Raw genomic sequence first — 15,842 nt, forward strand, 5'->3', positions numbered from 1 at the left:
GCTGCTTCAATAAAGATCCATAACATTGTGTGGGAGAAGTCCACCATCATTCATTGGTTTACACTGGTAGAGAGTCTCCTGTTCTCTTCCTCTTTTTGCCTCTCTCTTTCTTCTTCCTCATGAGGCCAAATGCATGGGACATCTTTGATTAGCAAAACATTGTTAGCCAATGGCCTTTTGGGATGCATTCATCATTTTTCAGTAGTGGGTCTCTCCTCCTCTATTAAGTTATTGAACTATGATTTGTCTTTCATATTCTCTAGTGCTCCAAAAGACATAAAAAGAAGGAAAGAAAGAAAGAACAAAAGAATAAAGAAAGAAAAAAAAAGCAAACCCACAAAACGAAAAACAACAGCAGCTAGGTGTGGTGGTACATGCCTATAATCCTAGCTAATTGGGAGGTTGATGCAAGAGAGACACAAGTTTGAGGCCATCCTGTCTCAAAATTAAGAGAGAGAGAGAAAGAGAGAGAGAGGAGAGAGAGAGAATGAACAAGCATACCCGTGAGCTGGGATGGAACTCTGTGGTAGGACACTTGCTTATTATATGTGAGGCCCTGTGTTCTATCCCCAGAACTATAAAGCAAAACAAAACTGAATTGTATCACTTGCCCAAGACCCGATTTTTCTTACCAACCATGCAAATTTCCCAATGAGAATTGAGATGACAAATTAAAGGATTATGTGTGAGATAAGTCAACCCTGCTTATCCCAAAGCAACTAAGTTGGTTCTGTTTTCTGACGTTGTTAAGTGTTCCTTTTATAAGAAATGCTTATTTCTTCAAACTTAGAAGATAATCAGGGAGGTGATGTAATAACATTTAATTTCAGAGTCTCTTTTTTTCTACTGCAAAACTCTCTGAACATAAATGTTCATTGGAATGAATTAGATTTACAGTATTGCATGGTATCTCTAGCATTTCTTCCCTGAAAGTAGAACAGATTACTGGTGCCCAAACAAATATCTCAAGTTGACTCTTTTTGAGTTGTCCCTAAGCAATCCCAATGCAGAGATCTTGCTCATTCATAAACTTAGCATAACCTGAATCATTCTAACCATTGATTAACTGTTGAAGTCACTAATTGGGAAAAAATTCAGGGAGGTGTACAGCATTCGGGGCCACAAGTCCTGTAATTTGTCTTTGGTTCCATCACTTGATAACTTTGGGAAGATCAGCCCTTTTCTTACTTTTCCTTTCTCTCGGAATTGATGTTAATGAGGTAATGGATAAACATCCTTTATAAAGTGTACTCAAATTTTAGTTGCTGAAATTCTTTTGTTGCATGAAAACTGTGAAAATAAGATTCACTATTAATCCGTATTGGTTTAGAGCATGTAGTGCTGATGTTTTTGTTTGTTTGTTTAGATTTGTTTTAATGGAGGTCTGCATTAGGCATTATATTTGAAGCTATTTAAGAAAGAGCTTTTCCACATACACACATAAAAAGCACTGAAACTTCATTTAAACATTAAATATTTAAACACTACAATATCCGTAATAGTTTCGTAGGCCTGCCATTTAAAAGTACAACAAACTAGGTAGCTTCAAACAACAGAAATTTATGTTCTCAAAATTATTGAAGACTCAAAATCAGAAATCAAGGTGTTGGCAAGGCCATGCTACCTCTGAGATTATGGAATCATCCTTGTCCTTCCTTAACTTTTGGTGACTTTCCCTGGATATTACATCACTCCAGTCTTCATAGGGCATTCTCCCTATGCTTCTATGTCTTCACATAGCTGTCTCCCTCTTCTTATAAGGATACCAGTCCTATTGGATTAGGGCCCACCTTAATGATCTCATGTTGATTATGTATGAAAAAACCTTATTTCCAAATAAGTACACATGCATAGATACCAGGGGTTAGGGTGTTAACATACTGTTTTTAGGGGGATACAATTCCACCCATGATAATACCCACCCTCCTAACAATCCAATGTCTTATTGTTTGGGGACCTGGCTGCCAGGCTGAAATTGCTATTAAATAACCAACTAACTTTAGGTAGAAGGAGGGAGTTGGCATAGTTCACTTTAGGATATTTTCCACATCTAATGTATAATTTTATCATTTTACTATTCCCCAATAGTGCTTAGTATTTCTTCCTAAGATCATGATAATTCTTCTTACTCACCAAGAAATCTATATATACTAGAACCTGACGTCTAATTGCAGAAGCAGTTGGTGAGCTGTTGTAGTTTCTCTGAGCCCACCCAGAAGAATTTCCCTTCTTCACATCACCACTGTGAATACCTCACTCCAGGCCCTCATTTATTCTGTCTGGACTATTGCAGCAGTCTCTCAGCCACCTGGAATCTCCTCCTTTAACACACCTTCTAGCAGGTGCTGCCAGAGTGAGCGTTCAAAAAACAAACCTAATTTTGTCACATTCTGTGTAACACTCCTTAACCATTATGTCTCCTTGTCCCATTTATGGAACCTAAAAAAACTTAAACCGAGTAACAAATATACCATTTATGATAACTTTGAAATCAATATTTGTATTTTTAGAATTCTATTCTTTTGAGAAAAGCAATAGGTAAATGACTAGTGATAACATTCATTAATACTATTAATAACATCCTTAATAGTATTTATAATAAATTATATCATAAAGCTCTAGATTATGATTTTTAATCTATTTTAATGCACCATTTTCAATTTTATTGAAAAAGTCATAGAATTGAAAACTTGGGACTCAGTGGGCCAATGGCTTCCCCTGTGTGGTGTACGGCTACAATTCCAAGTGGCATCCAGGGCTCTATAAGCAGGAACTGCTTACTTAGATTCATCTGCACACTTCACCTTCAGAACATCCCACCTACTCATTTTGCTCCCACAACAGCATTCAATTTCACTATTTCATGCCTTGACATACGGTATTCCCTCAGTCTATTGGGCTGTTTCTGTCTCTTTTGTGCTTTGAGAGTTTCTATGTACTGTACACAGTCCAATTCAAATACTGTCACCTTTGGTAAGTCATTCCTGACTCCTCTAGTCAAAAGTAACCATTCTCTTTTTAGTATCATCATTTAGCTCATATTTTTTTTCATTTTTGCACCTTTCATTGAATTATCACATTTGTGTATATATATATATATATATATATATATATGTGTGTGTGTGTGTGTGTGTGTGTGTGTGTGTGTGTGTGTGTGTGTCTAGAGAGTTGTTTGAGTTGTTTAGGGGTATGGATGGCATCTCTGTCTCTGGGTTAGCGCCTGCACCTTCCTTATTTTAAAGTGTCAAATTGGTACTCAAAACATTTCATTAAATTGAGTTAAATAACTAGATCTTGACAAGGAACTGAAGCCAACGGTCAGGTCCAAATGGTGTTCTTCTGTGGGTAGCTTTTGAATTAATGGTAAGACGTGCTTTGGCACAGCTGTCTGGCATACCTGGGTTAAGTTCTAATGCAAACAGCTGTGTTGCTATTACTTGCTATAAAACACCCGCTTTGCATAGGGCTGTGCGCTGTGGGGCCCGTGGAAGGCAGCCAGGCCCAGGGCTGGCAGTTACCTGAAAACACTTGGGTTAAATTTCTATCACCATGGCAGTTAGGCAGCCACTTGCAATGAATTCCTTCAACTGGAGGCCTTGCTGTGCCGGACATATTCTGACAGGGCAGCTCTTGCCTGCCTTCTTAAATATTTTATTGTTAAGAGTTGCTCCCAGGTCACCTGGGAGCTGCCTTAAAAATTGCTTAAGGCCATGTCATATGACTGCAAATTATTTTTTGAAAGAGAGAGAGAGAATTTTTAATATTTATTTTGTAGTTTTTGGTGGGCACAACATCTTTGTTTGTATGTGGTGCTGAGGATCGAACCCGGGCTGCATGCATGCCAGGCGAGCGCGCGCTACCGCTTGAGCCACATCCCCAGCCCAACATATGACTGCAAATTATAAGTTAACCAGTCACATTAATGAACATGGAGCCATTTGGGGAAGAGAACCCCAACTGGAGTCATCATCATGGGTGTGCTCACTGCTGCTATTATACTTTAAAATTGGTGTCTTGCTTATTATGCTACAGAACTCTCGGAAGTGAATGATTAAATTCCATAAAGAACTAGGCCAGGGCAGGGTAGCAAAATAAAAAGGTAAGCCTTGGACACTGAGGATGATCGAGAAGAAGACTCACTAGTCTCAGGAAGAATGGTCAGAGCTGGAAGATGTGGGGGAACAGGAGTCGAGTCTTATTTTGGCTTTAAAAGGGTAGCATGTTGAATGAAGATAGTGTATTTGTTTATATCTAACATTCTCTAAAGGGATATAAAACAGATAGTTATCAGTCTCTTTGCTCCTCCTACCATCTCCTTCTTCCTCCTCCTCCTCTTCTTCTCCTTTTTGTTCTATGTGAACATCTGAACCACTCTCCTATAATTGTGCTAATACCACTCACTGGTGACTGGTAAGTGGTACCAGCTGTTAATGTGCTTCTCTTGATTCCACAATTAGAATAAAGCTCTCTGAGAACAGGGTCCACATCTCATCCATCTTTGTTGTACCTAACACAGTTATACCTGACCCCAGAAAATACTTCTAATACAGGAGACGTTTAAGCATGAATGTTCTAGGTATGAGCCCTCCTAGTCCAGGGAAATGGATCTCTTAAACAGGGCCAAGTAACAATACAGATTTGTGAGAAGAATCTTAATTTGGTGGGTAAAAAATCTCCTCTGACTTTATTTTATCTCTGTCCTTGACAATAAAGTTGTAATAATTATGCAATCACGAGAAGCATTGTTATAAATGAAAAGATTTGGGAATAAAATAAGTCACAGTAGATAGAAGGATCATTACAGGGATATGTTACCAGAGAGCTCAAAGTTTATTTTACATCTACCAATTTGGTAGCAGCATGAATTTGTTGAAAAGTCTTATTTTAACTTTTAATTTTAAGTCTTATTTTAAGTGTAAGGCACTATGCTAACTGTTATTATAAAGGGTTAAGAGAAATAGCATATTTTGAGAGCCTGTTTCTAAACATTTTCTATAAGGAAATGTAATACTACAGAAAGGAACACTACCTAAACAGAGAGCTCAAATAAGTTGGCAAGGAGTGTACCTCAGGTGGGCCACATGGCTGTCTATGTACTAATGGGTCCCCAAGGACATTTCCCAACTGACAAAACTGACAAGATACAACAGGCTCAGGGCACGTACCAATCATTTCCTTCCTGTTGCAAAGTGCCAGTATCATCTGACTGCCTCTCACACAATGAACTATTCCAGCACCCCATCATATTAGGAAGCCTGCCTATCAGAAAGGCCTATGAGTCCAACTCATGATATGTCAAAGATATTGTAAATATTAGTGATGGGGCAGCCTCAGAAGTGTTAGAGATTTAGTCTGGGAAAAGATCCAAAATTTTTGCAAGCTTATATAAACACTTTTGATCTTGAAAAATTGGTCTGCAAATCTTGCAAGGACAGGTTCTCTCCCAAGTTTTGTGGTATTATTTTAGTTTGACTTACCTGAAATGTTTCTTTCTTTCTTTTTTTTTTGTTTTGTTGAGAGAGAGGGAATTCACTACTTATGACTTTTATTTTTAGCATTCTGAGCAAACCAAAATGTACCAAGATATATATGTTTTAGAAGAAAGCAAATTGATTTTCCCTTTGCAGTAAAGCTATTTATCTTTGAAAATTGAGCAAAGAGGTATTCACCAAATAATTCTACGAAATTTAATCCAACATTTCAAATGAATTATAATGCATGCATTATATTTAGGGGGAATACAAATATACATTGAAAATTTCATGACAAATATTGAGCAGGTGTGAACTGATTTTAAAACTAAATAATATATTGTTAATATTTGGTATATTTGCATTTTATTCATTTTGATATATGAATTTAATATTTTCTATAACATTCAAAAACAGTATGGGTTTATAAAGAGTGTATCAGGTCTAACACTTATTACTGAGATCACATTTCTCAAGCCACAATTATATGCAAAGTGTGGAAATAGAATTTCTAAAAGAAGATTCTACTAGATCCCAGTTTCAAATCTAGTTAACATCTAGGGGAGGAGAGGTATAGTATAGAATTTCTCAAACTGTGTTCTTTGGGATATGAATGTACATGACATGGATTGTAGTCCATGGTAATAATTTACGGAAGTGACCAGGCAATTTTCTTTACTGTAAGACTTCTTAGAACCTTTAATATGCAAGTATGCAATTAGATTTTTTTTCAAGTGAAAGATCATCGTAGAGATTAGGTGTTCATGAATCAATCTGGTATACTGATGTAGCAACGAGGGCATTATGTTTGGAGTAAGAAGGTTCAGATGCATGTTCTGATTCTGCCATTTACTTGAAGGGTGACTTTAAGAAAACTGCTAAATTCTAAAACAAGTAGGTCAGATAGGATGATCTTCAGTAGTTCTTTTTCCCACTTCTGTTTTTTCTCTCCTTTAGAAGTTATATTAGGCTTCTATCCTAGGGCTAGGACTTATTTTATTTATTCCTCAGAGGACTAGCACAATACCGTACCCTTAGTAGGACTTTGATAAATATTAAGTTGATTATAGCCTTTTGATGGGGGGGGAATCATTAATTCAACCAAAAAAAATCCCTCTTTGGGGGGGTACCAGTGATTGAACCCAGGGGGCACTTACCCACTGAACCATACCCCCAACCTTTTTTTGTATTTTGTTTATGTCTGTTTAGAGAGAGGGTCTCACTGAGTTGCCTAGGGCCTCTATAAATTGCTGAGGCTGTCTTTGAACTCGAAATCCTCCTGCCTCTGCCTCCGGAGTCACTGGGATTACAAGTGTGTGCCAAGGCACCCAGTGAATTCAACCAAATTTTTACTCACTGTCTCACCTTGAATAAAGTGTTTATTCTTTCTGAAACTCAGTTACCTTGCTTACAAATTTTGGCATATGATTTTAAGTCCTTTTTTTATTAGTGATATTATAAGCATTATTGATAATGCATGGGTCTTTCTTCAAATGAAGCCTTGCATGAAGTGCAAATAGTAAAATGGTTTAAGGTGAAGCCGCTCAACTCAGAGTTGAATGTCTCAGGGCAGCACAAACCATCTCCCTCCTCCTCCATCCAACCTGCTGGGACTCTTCCCCTGCCCAGGTCCTTAGGTGTCCCTGAAGAATTCTTCAGGCTCCTTAGAGCATACTGACATAGATAATCTCAGAGGCTTCTTTACAATCAAGCATCTTAGATTTTTCTGGAGAAATATAGAACTCTTTTTCCTGTGATTGAACTTTGAGAATAATGAAAATTAGTTATACCCCTTGCTACCTGCAAAAAATTGTACTCTTTTCATCCAACAACCACAGTCTGAAACAAATGCATCAGAAACCAAGCATTTGCCAAATCTAAAACTGACAAGATCCTATTTTGGCTTCGGTAACATAATTGGAAAATCAAACACACATATTTTATTTCATTATGTGTGAATGGTTAAAAACCCATAAGAGATGTTTTCCTTAAAGTAATTTTTCCAGTCAGACTGTGTTATTATTATACTATATCATGGTTTAATAGTTCATCAATATAATTCATTAGTCAGTTTGTTGATTGTTAATTATCAATGCATGCAATAGTGGCTAAATATTTAGCTTCAATAACAATCTGGTAAAATGACAGTGAAAAATTAAATCTGGCCATTAAATACTTGCTGAGAAATCACCAAGAAGCATTTTGGTGACATTTTTATAAGAGACATTATGGCATTCTTCCTGATGTGTACTTTTAAAAATAGATAAACAAGGCTAGACTCATCTGAGTCAGCCTGTTGGAAGAAGACAAGCTCTTGGAGATTCAAGGGTAAGTGTTGCTGATGCTACAGCAGAAAGCAGCCCTGCAGGAAGCCACAGTTCACTCTCTCTCTTCCCCTGTACACTTACCCTATGGGAATGGAGTTGTGTGTTTCTGAAATTTTGAGTCTTCCTCCCTCCAGAGAGGAATTGAAGCAGGGCTGGTTGCATCATTGAAGAAACCAACTTCATCAAGCCCAGTTTTCTCATCTACAAATGACATCAAATTTATGTTAGGAGCTTCTTAATTTTAATAACAAGTGGTGCTTTGCTTTACAAATGATATTATTTCCACTTGGAAATCTGTTCAGCTGCATTTGAAGATTGGACTAAGAATTTAGAGTTAGTACAGTACAAAAGTATACTAGGCTATGAATTCAGAGGGGAATACTGTGTTGCTGTGGCATCCTGTGGAAATGTTTTATTCTATAGGTATGATGCTGAGATTATGTTTAAAGTGGAAGTTTTATTTATTTATTTTATTTTTATTTTATTTTATTTTTTGGTACCAGGGATTAAACCCAGGGACACTTAACCACTGAGCCACATCCCCAGCCTTTTTTTTTTTTTTTTTTTTTTTGGTACTTTTAGAGACAGGGTCTCGCTAAGTTGCTGAGGCTGACTTTGAAGTCATGATTCTCTTGCCTCAGCCTCCTAAACTGATGGATTACAGGCATGCACTACCATACCCGGCTAAGGTGAAAGTTGTAAATAGGGTAGCAGAGCAAACACCAAGTATGCAGATGCCTCTAAATTGAGTGGCACATCAAAACAAAACCTCCCTAGGCTTGAAATTAAGTGGAAAAGTCAGGTAGTTTACTCAAGATGAAAACTAAATCACGCATTTGTAAATTTTAATTTGGAAGTGCAAACAAAACAATAACTAAAAGTACCAATAACCAAAAACTGGAGATTGTTTTTGTGGTAAATAAGCAGAAGCAATGTGTTATAATGTGGTGTTTGATTGAAAACATAATATGAGAAATTTTAGAATACAAGAAGAGAGTGTAAAGACCTTCACACAGCTTCCCTGTTTTACTGAGTGTTGGTAAATTGTGACTGTTTTTGGTCTTCATAACTTGAGAGAAACAGAACTTGGAGGGTCTTCAAAGGTGATTAAGAAGATGGAAAATAAGTCTTTGGAAGTAAGGATTAAGAAAATGGGCATGAATTTAAAGGGAAGTGAAAGAATAGCTCTTTGAGCATGCACATATTTAAATGACTTTAAAAGACTTTTATTTCTTGCTCCAGAACATAATGGAGAATTTTCTTTTTCTAGATGACCACTAATATTTGTTAACATTTTCACAACCAAACTGAGTAACCAAACACAGCAAATCAATTAAAATAAGCTCCAGAGGTACAAACCATAGCTGTGTATTAATCATTTCTAACTTTCTTGCTGATGAGAATTAAAATATGTTTGTCTTGGAGAGTATGTTTGCTCACCTATAATGACTCTGCATTCTTCTCAGATACTGCATTGGGTTAGCTTCTCTCTGTCAGTATCAATCTACAATAGGTAGAAGAATAATTCAGAAATTTACTTTACAAAATTTATATGAATTACACGTTTGAAATAAACAGTTCTAAGAATTAATTAGATGAGGCAAGCACCTACTAGAATTAAAACTAGTTTTCTTTGGATTTATACAAACAGTTAAAAGGGATAGAGGATGCTTGTATCAGTAAGCATCTGGATGTGAATCTTGGTTCCTGATCTTTGACCTTAAACAAGACACTTAAATTCTCTTCACCTTAGCCTTGTCATCTGTATAGTAAGGATCAAGGTAAATCTCTATGTAGAATGATTGTAATAATTAAATTAGAAAATTGACAAAAAGCATTTAAGCAATTTCTGGCATGTTGTAAACTCAATAAATGTTAAGTACATTGATGATGTAAGAAAGACTACAACGCAGTACCCAGCTAATAGTGTAATTAAAAATGTTAGTTAAATCTGAATCTAATAAAATAGACTGAAAAGAAATGATACAATTTTCCATCATAGACTTGAAAATATTAGCTGGGCGGGATGGTACATGCATGTACTTCCAGCAAAGTTTGGGAGGCTATGGCAGGAGGACTGCAAGTTCAAAGCCAGCCTCAGCGAGGCCCTAAGCAACTTAACAAGATCCTGTCTTAAAATGTAAATTTTTAAAAAAGGGGCTGGGAATATGGCTCAGTGGTTAATCACACCAGTGTTCAAAGGAAAAAAAAGGAAATGGAAGTATTAAAGAAAAATATATGTGATATATATCAGAAACTTCTCTCTCTCTCTCTCTCTCTCTCTCTCTCTCACACACACACACACACACACACACACACACGCACACACATATAAAAGATCTCAGAAACTTTTAGAATAGCATATTCATAAAATTATTGAATATAGTTGTACATCTTAAAATGAAAAGTGATTATGATAAGAAGAAAAGTAGAAAAACTTGCACAATAATATATATTAAGATTGGAAACTTGTTACTCCAAAATATGTTAGAGGATATATTTATAAATAGGAAAAGGAAGGACTCAATAGGTTGTGGAATCATGACAAGCTAACAGAAGAAGCCAGGGATGTTTGTGGCATATCTCTCACCTGCTGGGAGCTGCCATCTGACCAGAACACAGATGGAGTGGATAGAGGAATCTGACCTCAGTTACCTTAGCTCATGGAGGATGACCATTCCTGGTCACCTTAGGCCATTGCTCACCAAGGATGGCAGACTCAACCTTCCAGGGTGGGTTACACAAACACTACTTGTGTGTTGTCTACTTAATGGACACTTTCCAAAAACAAAAGGGCAACTAATATTTGGGCAGCCTACCACTCTGTCCAGCTTGATAAAAAATGACTATCTGAATCTAAATGTATTAAATAGATAGGAAAAGACATAGTGGAAATAAAAATAAATGCCTTTCCCAAAACAGAGAAATTTGAGCTTAAGGACACTTGAAATGTGACAACAAGCCAACATAAGAGATGACTCCAGTCTCCCCAGTCTTTTGTCATAATTTGAGAAGGTATTTAAATCGTAGATCCACATCATGTAGCAGATCAAATGTTTATCATATTTTCTAAGAAACAAAAGAAAAAAAGGAGAAGACTGAATTCATGACCTTCCTGATGAAACACCAATCACTGGATAACATTTGAGCGAGGGAAGCAGAGCAGATCAAGTAGTCAGCCATGCAAATGAGAGAAACTGCTCCCCTCACTCCCATTCCCAGAATCAGAGACGGTTCCCATTTGAGAACTGTTTCCAATGCACCATTGTCACTCCTTCAGCAAGACAGAAGGGAGAGCGAAAGCTACAGTATGTGCGTGTGACTCTAACAAAGAGTTTCTTTTTGCCACACCTTAGGATTAACCTTCTACCCTGTGGAGAGTGATGGCTGTCATGTATTTTTAGGTCTCTTACCCACACAATCATAATAAAAGAACTACACCAAAATGTCAGGGCAAACAGTAGAGAGCTGAAAGCACTCCCATCAATCATTTGCATTCTGATTGGCTCCTGGGTCTCGTCTAGGTCATATTATGATTCCTTTATTAGTGTTTAAGGTCAACAGGAGACAAGCAAGTGCATCCTATATCAGGAAGTGTAGTGAGTCTCAGGAGTGAGATATTTGGCTTTAGCAGGCATTGTGGCTGTGACTCGGAAATCCAGGGAAATGAGTTAAGCTCAGTCAGACTCCAGGCGCCGCACTGCCTCACAGCAGATAGAATGAAGCAGAATAATAGAAGCCTTCCTGCCATTCTCCACATTAGGCTGAATTCCGGTCAGACCTTCCAGTTGAATTTCAGGAGACTGTTTTCTATTCAGCCCCCATGCCACAGACTGTAATTCACGGGAAGGGGCTCCAGGGAAAGGCTGGCCCCCAATTCAGACCGGGCAGTGCCAGGGAAGCCCTCCTGCAGGAAGACAGATTAAGAGGTTTGTGTACCATTTGGAGGGGGAGTGCAAAATTTAGTGCCTATCTTGTGCTCCCATAGAAATTACTGCCTGACTTAGGCCTGACAACCACACACCAACACAAATACTTATATTTCCACACACTCCCTCGAACTGTGCCTAACTGCATCTGCTTAAATTCAGTGGAGAAGGAAAGGCAGGCAGTGCCCTCTGTTGCACCCATTAGGGAGCCTATGTCCTGGCAGGGTAAGCCCCAGACTTCCTGATTTGGGCTCGGCTCATTCTTTTCCCAGTATGACTCCTATTTGAGGTCCTAAAAATTCAGGTGATGTCAATAGAAGATGATTCCACAGCCTGAAAACTTTCCCTTTATGATCTAAAACATGCTTGTTAAGGGAGATGGAAACACTAGCAAAAGTCAGTTCAAAAGGAGAGACTTTCAATTTCTTTAAATTCATTGAAGTATTACTAGTTATCACATGGGAAAAGTTGGCGCAGTAACCTCCTCACTTCTAAGAATTTCTTCTTTACATTCAGAACTAGGAGCGCCAGTAAAATCTTCAACCTGTTGAGGGTTATGATGTAACATTGCACAGTGAAATTTGGAGTACAAGAGTTCATATAAATGGTCGTGCATTTGATCTTTAATATTGGAAGTAAAGAATGACTTAGAATTTAGACTTTTTCTTGTGATGGATGAGCAGGCAATTCTTTACCTCTGTCTGCATTGGTCCCATGTATGTGTCAAGATATTGGTTCAGAAAGGCCCAGCATCAGCAGGACCAAGGTCTCTGGGCTGTCAGCGCTCACTGGGCGGAGACTGCATGAGAAGCTCTTGCCAGGCTGCATGAGAAGCTCTTGCCAGGCTGTTTCCCCACCAAAACCCTCAGGGCCTTGCAGTGTTTGACACAATGTAGGTGGTCAGTAAACGTTTATTAAGTGACTAATGAGTAGAGAAGCCAACTAAGGCCATGACCACATGTTGCCAAACATTTAAAACAAAGAACAAACTCAGAAATAAAAATGAACAGTTTAATATTGCAGATGCCTGGATAATGAACATTTTAAAGATCACATGATCTTAAAGACCACTCTTGGTACTAAAATTCTGCAACTTCTTTTTTTGAAATGGTAGAGTGAGTTTTCCTTTCATTTTTTAAAATTGGTGCATCATAATTATACACAGTAGTGCAATTCATTATGCCATATTTGTACATATACGTTACATAATTTGATCTGTCTCATTTCCCAATACCTTCCCTTTCCCTCTCCTCTTTCTTTCCTCCCTCCCCCCATCTGCTTGCTTTAGTCTACTGATCTCTCTTCTATTGTTGTTGTTGTTGTTATTATTATTATTTGAGTTTTCTTTTTGTCACAAGAGATAGTTAAGCGTTTTGTGGTCATTCTTTGAAAAAGTGCCATGGCCTAAGACAATGGCAGGATGTTCTTCTTGCAGAATTTGGAACAAGCTGAGCAGCTGAGACGGTCGTCTGCCTGATCCAGCAGGGCTTGACTGAGTTAAGAACTTGTTTTGAAGTCACAGAGGACACACATGATGAGAAAGCTTTGTCTGGGGGCCCATTTATTCTGTGTGTGCCATGGGTGGGGGAGAGGTTGTGGCGCCATGTGCGCGCAGTGCTAGATGAAGGAGGTTTCAGATCACAGCTTCTGGTGCCTGGGACAGCAGTGTGGGTGCAGACCCCATGCCAGGGGATAGTCTGGAGTGTGTGGCCTCCACTCATGGGCAGCCAGACACTGCTGAGCACACGCAGCCTCCAGCAATCTGCTACCAAGGGCTTTGCTTTCAAAATCATGACTGCATCAGGCTGGAGCTTTGACATTTGCTCAAGTACACGTTACTGGTTATTTGAAACTATGTCAGGTAAATAAAATATAACTTCTTGATTGTGTTTGGTGCTGTAGAGAGGATAAACAGTCTGGCTAGGGAGCGGGGGAGGAATCTTCATAAAGTCTTAAAAACCCCAACAGGCATTTTGGACATCAAACATCAATTACACTGTAGCACTTTGATGAGTTAAGAGTAAGTGAATCAGAACCAGATGGATTAAATTCCCCTTGAAATACACATGGGATTAAAAATTAAGAGTAGTAATGCTAGACACAATGCCTTGTATCCAATGCTAGCCCAAGCATTTGAAACAAAAACTTCACAAGGGATACTTGACAATTAAGTGATCATTTGCCCACCTCTACTTTCTAAATTCTAATTTGACTGCATGAACAGATGAAGTTTCATGTGTAAAAAAGTAGGAAAAAAATGTTTCCTGGAAAATTAGGAGTGGACAAAATTAAAAAAAAAAATTCTTTCACCATGTGTTTTATTTACTTGCTTCAATAAATAAGTTCGCATGAAATTCCATAGTGAAGGTTTATCAAGTTACAAGTGGGTAGAAATGAATAGTTGCATTATGTGTGCATACAGACTGGCCCAGACACTTAATTAAAGACACTTGATCAAGTTTGACAGATCTTAATAGGTACTTAAAATGCACACACACGCGTGCGTGAAGACATCTCGTGTCTGTGTGGTGCATCCTGACCCCAGTATGCTGATCTGCCTTCAGGGAGCTGCTTTTCTTGGTGGTTATTCACAGGCCCCCCGCCCCCACCCCACACACAGGCTTCCTGTTCCACGTGTGACAGCAGGTAGGACTGAGATGCAGGCACTTTTGAGAGCACCATCCTGGCATCTCAGTGCCTTCTGGCTTCCATGCACAGGCTGTAGAGTAAACAAACCAGGGGCTCCAATTTTATGCCTAGTAGCCATGGTGGTGTTCCTGCTGCAGCAGCGTTGGCTCTGTTTATTTACTCACTGTTTTGCAGGTCTCCTTGGGAATGTTTGAAGTCAAGGGTCTGGATTCCCAGATGGTCTATGAAGAGGTAGTGATGGCTTCAGGAAATGTGATCACCCTCACTTGTATCTCCATGCTCCCAAAGGGCTCCTCAGTCTTTCTGCTCAAAGGTCTGATGTGCCAGGGCAAGAACGGGAGGCACAAGCTGGGGACCATACATATTTGAATTTAGCTCACTTCTGCACCATTTGCATATTACTATGGCTTGGATCAATGTTCCCCAAAGGCCTCTGGAGCTAGGTGGGGCCTAGTGGGAGGAAGTTAGGTCACCAGAGGCAGGTTCTGGAAATAGATATTGGCAACCAGTCTCTTCCTGTCCACCATCAGGTGAGCAGTTTCCTCTACCATCCCTCCCACCATGTTGTGCTGCCTCAGCATAGGCCCCCAAACAATAGGAAAAACAAAAAAAGCTATGGGCCAATGGACCATGAACTGAAACTTCAAAACACGTGAGCCAAACTGAATCTTTTCTATTTTTAAGTTAATTTATCTAAAGAGTTTTTTTTATAGTAATAGAAACTGACCAGTGAACATATGAACATAAGAAAACAACTAATTTTTTGAACCAGTTTCCTCATCCAGGAAATGAGCATAGCAATATATCCTTACAAGTGAGAGAATACATGAAAAATGCCTAACGTGTGATCCTGCTTCAGAAATGGAAAGTGAAATATTTTTTCCTTTGGTCATCAGACATAGTTGGTCAAAATGAGTGAGGAAACTTCACTGTCATAATCTACTTTTCAGTTACAAACATGGTAAATCCAAAGATTATACTGAGCTCAGCCCCTTCAGTTACAAACTGAACATTTCACTGGTTACAGGAGAACATTTTGCAGTAGTCTTCTAGCACTGTTAAGTTTAAGAGTTTGAGATCAGATGAAATTTGCTGGATCATTAAAACATAAAGTAAGAAAGTGAGGTTACAAACTTCTAATTTTAAGTTTTTAATGATTCTCGTTCCAACCCCATGCATAAAATATAAATTTATATATGAATCTGAAAATATAAGCATAGCATTGAGAGAAAAAAAATAAATTAGATGACCTCAAATTTAAGGTCTGCTGGGCATACTTGAGAGGCTGAGACAGAAGAATAACAAGTTTGAGGCCAGCCTGGGCAACTTAGAGAGAGACCCTGTCTCAAAATAAAAAAATTAAAATGGCTGGAAATGTAGACTACCTCTGGGTTCAATCCCTACTACCACAAAAAATAAAAAATAAATAAAAAATAGGAGTTGGTAAGGATGTGGAAATTGGAACC

At 38.4% G+C, this 15,842-nt stretch overlaps 2 long non-coding RNA genes across 2 annotated transcripts in view; one reads left to right on the forward strand and one right to left on the reverse strand.

The window, feature by feature from the left end:
• Nucleotides 1-15,842, forward strand: part of LOC131424697 (uncharacterized) — a 110,268-nt gene that overhangs the window by 64,084 nt on the left and 30,342 nt on the right. The gene's annotated exons all lie outside the window — the stretch shown is intronic.
• Nucleotides 7,880-14,717, reverse strand: LOC124102400 (uncharacterized). The gene is made up of 3 exons (XR_006854864.2): nt 14,541-14,717; nt 9,239-9,302; nt 7,880-7,999 (listed from the first exon to the last, which is right to left on the reverse strand). It is a non-coding gene; the product is annotated as an uncharacterized LOC124102400 (long non-coding RNA).

Source organism: Marmota monax, unplaced genomic scaffold, assembly GCF_021218885.2.
Source record: "Marmota monax isolate L192 unplaced genomic scaffold, Marmota_monax_Labrador192_F-V1.1 WCK01_AAM20220418_F8-fsc00198, whole genome shotgun sequence".
Lineage (NCBI taxonomy): Eukaryota > Metazoa > Chordata > Mammalia > Rodentia > Sciuridae > Marmota > Marmota monax.